A 7,355-nucleotide genomic window follows, 5' to 3' on the forward strand; every position below is an offset into this window, starting at 1 on the left:
GGCCCGGGCGCTCCGCCCCGAGAGCGAGGGAGGGCGGCTGCGCGGCCTCGCGTCGACGCGCGCAGCTTTCAGACAGAGCCCTGCGCCTCTCCCGTCAGCCCCTCTTCCTCCGTCGCCTAGCAACGGAACTAAACAGGGGGAGCTGCAAGTTTTTTTCCGGACCTCGCCTCCACCTGTGGGCGGGAATGCAAACCAATCGTGTGCGCGGGTCCGAGGCGCGGTGCTCACCGCCGCACCCGACTGTCCCTCCCGGCGAGGAGACGGTGCCGGCGCCACGCGAGCTGGAGGGCCTGACCTAAGTCCGGAGCGGGCACACTCCAACCCCCTTTTCGGTTAGGGCGAAGGTCTCTCTAGAAGTGTCTGCAGAACATCCCCGCCTCCTTACTCTCAGGTTGGGAGGGGCCGGCCGCCTGGTGCCCGCACTCTTGGGCCTGCCCCCTCGCTCTTGGGGTGCGGTGGCACCCCGGCTGCAGAGCCGGCGGGCGAAGTGATGGAGAGTTACCTCGATGGTGGAGTTCCATGCCCTTTCCCTGCAGCTGCAGTAGGCACCCTCTTTGATCGAGTCCTTTATGGGGAGCCCCCTTCCATTCCCTGTTTCGCTGCAGATAGAGTCAGCCAGTCTGGAAACTGCTGAAGACCCCCTTCCCCAGGAGTGCTGTGAGTCCTAGACCCGCACACCGACCTAAAATAAAGATTAAGAGATTTTTCATCTCCATTTGTTTGGGCTTGTATAAAAATAGCCCTAAAAGTCTGAGGTCGTAGAGACAATAGTGAGAATTAGAGAATTATGATTACTCATTCTGAGGACTTCAGATATAAGGGTAAACTTTTTTTTCTCTGCATGCCAAATAAATAATAATGGCTTCTGTGGTTTACTGTATCATTGTACTACATTTTGTGCGCAGTCAGCATGTTTTTCAAAATTAAATGTTTCCAGTTTACCTTTGAAAGCACAATGCCCATTAAAAAACTAAATTTTCGTTTTACATAAATTCATGAATTATTTTCATATAATTATTTTCATATGAATTATTTCATATAATTTTATATTTGAAAGTTCTTTCTGAGGTTTGCAATGGAACTTCATGATCTTTAAGATAACAAAGCCAAGATACTAGGAATTTGACCAAAGTCACCAGAAACTGAGGCCTGGTCCCGCTCACCTCCCTCTACCACACCACCTGCTTGTCTTGCATTTGGCTAACGCTAGAAATCTGTCTTTAATAGCTGTATGCAGAAACTAATAGAGGTTAAAGTGCCCGGAAGATAAAGCCCTATGTAATGAGGTATTTTACTACAATATTAATAGGAAAACAGATTTGCATTAGCTACAAAATTCCAATTATATCTACTGCCATAAATTTAGTTACAAGGACAGTTACGTTTAAATATAAACACTTCGTAGTAGTTTTCTACAATCCAGAAAAAATTCTGTGGGATTGAGGGGAGAGGTGCTGCCAAAAAATTAGAAGTATGAACAGTTAATTCCTAAACAGCAATGAAAAAAATTCTGCTAAGGAAGACAGAAATAAATTCGTTACTGTAAATAAATCTGTATCCAGTATTAGGTGGTAAATTGCAAACACGTTTACTAAATACTAAAACATACTATTTTGCGTCAAGATGGATTTCTTAATCCATTTGAGAAAGTTTGTAGGCAAAAATATATTGTCATCTTGTAAACATCAGGTACATTAAGACGAATTTCCTATGGCTGTGCGTGGTGGTGCATGCATGTAATTCCAGCACTTGGGAGGCTGAGGCAGGAGGATCCTTGCAACCAGCCTGGGCTACAGGGTGAGCTCAAGGCAAGCCTGAACTGCATAGCAAGACCCTGTCTCAAAAAGACCAAAAAAAAAAACAACAACAAAAAAACAACCCCACACAAATTTCTTTTGGGCCTTGGAAAGTAATCCTAAGGACTACAAAAAGCTCATGTTTCAAATTTGGGAATACTGTATATCTTTCTCCAGATCATAATTAAAATGCTCTAGCATTCACAGTTTGAGCAAATGAAGAAAAAAAAAACTCAAATGACTCCAAACTGCAATACTATCCAACTTACAGCTAAATATCTACCTTTTGCAAGTACTGTAGGGGTGGCTATTTTTCATTTAGTTTACACACTTTCCATCTGTGGAGTTTGGGGCTGTTGGTAGTAACATAGGGCTGTTTTATCCCCTCCAAATTGTAATTCTTCTGTCCACAAGTACAAGTCACTGATGTGCAGTTTGTCCTTATCATTCCCCATTCAAAGTCAGTATTGCAGTAGCAGGCTGGACAACTAGTGTACAAAGGATGATGACCATGTTACAGAATTTTTAATGACCTAACATTAAAAATCCCTGAGTCAGTTAATGCTTTAAAAGTTATAAACAAGGGGCTGGGGATATAGCTCAGTGACACAGTTGCCTGCCTGGCAAGTGCAAAGTCCTGAGTTCGATTCTTGGTACAAAAAAAAAAAAAAACAAGAATAAAAGTTATAAACAATAAAAGGTTACTTGGATTTATTTGGTTCCAAAAAAAAAGAATAAAAGTTATAAACAATAAAAGTTTACTTCGATTTATGTTTTCCAATCTCTAAAAGAAAAAGAAAAAGATTTGTTGAAAGGGGGATACAAACAAAGGTAGTAACCTTTCAAAAACCCCATTCAGCCACTGCAGGTAGAAGCATAAATCTTTCAAATCAGGGAGTTTGTAAACATCTACAAACGTGTATGTGTATCAGTGTACACACATATATAGATATATATTTTCATATATATGACTTTTTCTAGTGATTTAATCTAAGAACATAATTATAAAAATCTGAAAAGCTAGTCTCACAAGAATATTCATTAAGGCTTTATTATAATAGCAAAATATCAAAATAACTTAGCCATTGATAGGGAAGCTAGTCAAGTAAACACATGCAACGAGTTACTATGCAAGCATTAAAATGAGAATGAGGACCTATACTAATATGGAATGTTGACAGAAACATACTTGTAAGAAACAAGGTAAGAATAGTATCATACCAAGTGTATACATTGTTGGTGTATTTTAAGTGTGCAAAGTATGCAAACAGAAGATACAGTAAGAAATCTAGACATATGCCCACTAAATAATAGTAATCTCCAGTTAGTAGGGCTTTTGGTAACATGTATTTTCTCCGTTTTCACAGAGAAAGAATATCAGATATTATTACATTATATGTTATTTTAACTCTAGGAAAACTATCCATGCACATGGACCAATTGCTCTCCTTAAGATTAGAGCCAGCTGAAGTTCATAAGAATGGACCCAACCTTGCTGGAAAATTTTTATAGAGAAAGAAGTGAACTCTTAAGTCTGCCAGAAGACATAAGCAGACATTTCCCAAAGAGTATCTGCAGATGGCAAATAAGCACATGAACACATGTTCAACATCATTAGCCAATGGGAAAATGAAAATTACAATGAGATATCAGAATATCTTATCACACTTAAACCATCAGAATGGCTTTTTAAAATAGTGATAACACCAAATGCTGGTGAGGATATGAAGAATCTGGATAAATCATGTGTTGCAGATGGGATTGTGAAATAATACAGCCACTCAACCAATAGGCAGTTTTCTACAAAAACTAAATATGTGCTTGCTTATCATATGAACTGTCCAGTGTACTCCTATACATTTATTCCTCGAGAAATGAAAACTTATGTTCACACGAAAATCTGCATGGAAATGTCCATAGTGGCTTTATTTATAGTAACCAAAGCTGGAAACAACCCAATTTTTTTTCAACTGATGAATGGTTAAATAGTGGTACATCCATACTATGGAATGCTACTTTCTAAACAAACAGAATGAACTACCCATACATGCAACAATCTGAATGGATCTCAGGGGAATTACGTTATGTAAAAAATGTATGATTCCATTTATAAAATATTCTTGAAATAGGACTGGGGTTGTAATTAAGCATAGAGCACTTACAAAACATGAGATCCTAGGTTTAATCCCCAGGACCATAAAAATATTCTTGAAATAAAATACAGAAACAATTTGCATTAGTGGTTATCAAAGGTTAGGTATGAGCAGAAGGAGAAGGTGTGGCTACAAATGAACAGCAAGGCTTCTATGGTACACTTCTAAGTCATGATTGCCGTAGTGATTACATAAAATTGCATACAATTACAGAGAGAAGTGCAAATAAAACTAGTGGAATCTAAATAAGTGCCAAGGGTGGTACTGACATCTTTATTTCTTTGTTTTGCTATTGCATTATAATTATCTAAGATGTTACCATCAGAAGGAACTGGGTGAGGTGTACTTGGAACCTCCCTGTATATGTTTTACTACTTTCCATGAAGCTATACTTGTTTTTAAAATAATTCTTTAAAGGGTTTGCTAATATGAGGTCAACTAGGAAGTACCCCAGAGAATAAGATGAGTATTAAGAGATTTTGTATGACACTTTAATATCCTGCATAAGGTGGTTGGTGTAATATTCAAGGAAACATGTTTAAATGTGATACCTCATCATAATATATTAAAATATCAGTTGTTCCATGGTCTCCATTAAAATGCTTGAAGGAAGGGTGTACAATAAGGGCTTTAGAAGCATGTTTCTCTGGCTGTAAATATCTAAAATGATTGGCCTCTTCTCAGGTAAAGAGGGTCCCAAATCCTGATGACTGTCAATACTTGCTGATCACAGATTTTTACATAGCTCATTTTACAGGGCTGATTCTTTTGTCATCCAGTTTTATGCCCAAATATCATCTAATCAAAGAGTTCTTTTTTATCTATTAGTATATGTTTGCAGTACATAGCTGATTATATTTATCGTGAGATGTTATTACATATACACAATACATTTTAATTCTTTTTTTCCATTCCCTACGTCTCCCCTCCATCCCTGCTCCTTCCAATTCTTGGTCCCCTTCCCATTTGCAAAAGATTTATTTTCATTTTTCCCCTCTAATTTTCTTGTTTCAATCCCTTTTCCCTCCATTGCCTCCATCTCTTATTCCCCTATCCAATTGAAAAAGATCTTCATATTATTTATTTATCATATACATATATTATGTGTGTGTGTGTGTGTGTGTGTGTGTGTGTGTGTGTGTGTGGAGAGAGAGAGAGAGAGAGAGTCCTTAACATAAGATAAACCATGTGATATTTAAGCTTGTATGTGTGGCTTATTTCACTAACATTGTGTTCTCAAATTGCATCCATTTGCCTGTGAATGCCTCACATTTATCCTCCTTTATGGCAGAGCAGTGCTCCATTGTGTATAAATACCAAATTTTCTTTATCCACTCCTCTGTTGATGAAGTTCTTCCCTGACATCTCAGTCTCAAGTAGCCAGTAGTCACACTCAGGAGCAGCACTGGAAGAATCTGAATCATTTCGCAACCTCAAAGATGCCAGAACCAGCTCTGTCATTCTGCATCCTCAGAACTTGGAGACATGGAGACCAGCCAACCAGTAACCTTTTTGGAAATCTGTATCAGCTGGCCCCCCTTCTGAGTATCCAACCGTGTTTCTTTGCTCATTCAGTCCCTTGATACCTTGAAGCACACTTTCTACCTTTTCACCGTTTCATTAAGAATTATGTATATAACTATTGTTATGAGAAGGGAGCGTGTATTAAGGGAGATGTTTGCTGAGAAACAGAAGTGGTGTCATCAAAGGGAATGTAAATTACGGGTGAAGAGAAAAGCCAGGCTCAGGGCCAAGAGCAGATTGTCAGGACAGGCAGCAACTGCCAGTCTGTAAACAGGTAATGAATCTAAGGGTCAGGGACCTGGATGGTCCTGCTGTAGTCAGCAGTCAAGTGTGAGCATGGTCCAGGTGAAGGACACAGAAGATAGACTACATATACAAAGTCCTCAGAGTCTGTTAATTGTCACGTGGCACAGGCGCAGTGAGTTTGGTAGCTCATCCTGAGCAGAATCCATTGATAACATTGCTTTTGCTTGTTTATTCAGCCTCCTCATTTATGAGTTAATCTCGATTTAGACAGGAAGTAAGAGATCAGACTCTCTGCTGATTTGGACTTTTGAATAATGACCACGGTAATTTCCTACTTCTGGTTTGTTTCCTTCATTAACTCTTAACTTATAAATCAAGCACTCACTTCTAAATATTTTATTTTCTGACTGGTTAATCCCAGTTATGTCTCAGCATGGAAATATAGCAGTCTATAAAGACATGTTTAACAAACTGTAGAAAAAACTTTTCTGAGTTTATGCAGTTCTATGAATCTTGATAAAACTCACCATTATCCACATTGTAACCACATATGTGGGGTAATGGGGAAACAGTAAATTCCTATTCCCAATCTATAGATACATGCATATGCATGAGTGTGCTGTAGATGTTATAATATGACGCAATACTTTAGTAAGCAGTGTTTTCTGTGTCATGTAGAGGCAGCATTTATCCATCATGTAAGCAATTCACATACAGATATAGATTTATAACTATAAGAAGGCTATTGATATATTTGAGTCTCATGTGTTTGAGTCATTTAGTTTAACAGTCACTTTTAAGTAAAACCTGTTAATGTCTAAGATTTTCCGGTGTGTGTATTTTGTAAAACCTTATTTCCCAAGGAACACAAGCATAATGATACCAGAATCTCTTCTGTGAAAGTAAGCATCATATTTTCCACTGCTAAGAGAAATAGTCTATCAATTAATTATCACATTTCTACTGTTCTTAGATTATACACTTCGCTTTTTATATCCAAGGAAGTTCTATGTCAGATGCACTAATTTGGTCTCACTAATGTTAAATTAACCAACTCAGGCATCTGCTTGAAAAGCTCAGGCATTCACACTGCCTCAGCTTTTCTCTCTAGAAAGTTAAAACAGTACCATCTAGTGGAGTTTAATTTTTTTAATATAAAATCTTTTCAAATATGTCTTCTAGCTGAAGTAATCACCAATTTTAAGACAAACTTTTTAAAATGATTGCAAATTATTATAGATTTTATAAAATATACCCCAAACATCTTTATAACTAAATCTCAGGTTATAAATTCAAAATTAGTAATGTTAGTTCATGACATTTTAAAGCATGTATTTTTACTATAGAGTTGGTTTCTGTCTCGTTTGAGTATTAACTATGGCATACTAAGGATTTCATGCTTTTCGTGCAGATTCATACCTTTTAAATTCATGCCTTTTAAAGAAAGACAATTGTTTGCAACCTTGTGTTACCGAATACAAATTTCCTTCCTCCTCCACAACATCATATTGTTAATGTTCCAGTGTTTAAACAAGGAAAGTTTAATTCTGTTCACTGAGGATGTCAAGCTTTTGCACCGAGGAAGTTCAGAAGATTTAGGTCTACAATTCCATTTTATCTTTTTTTTTTTTGGAAT

Source organism: Chinchilla lanigera, unplaced genomic scaffold (genome assembly GCF_000276665.1).
Source record: "Chinchilla lanigera isolate Chin_1 unplaced genomic scaffold, ChiLan1.0 scaffold00111, whole genome shotgun sequence".
Lineage (NCBI taxonomy): Eukaryota > Metazoa > Chordata > Mammalia > Rodentia > Chinchillidae > Chinchilla > Chinchilla lanigera.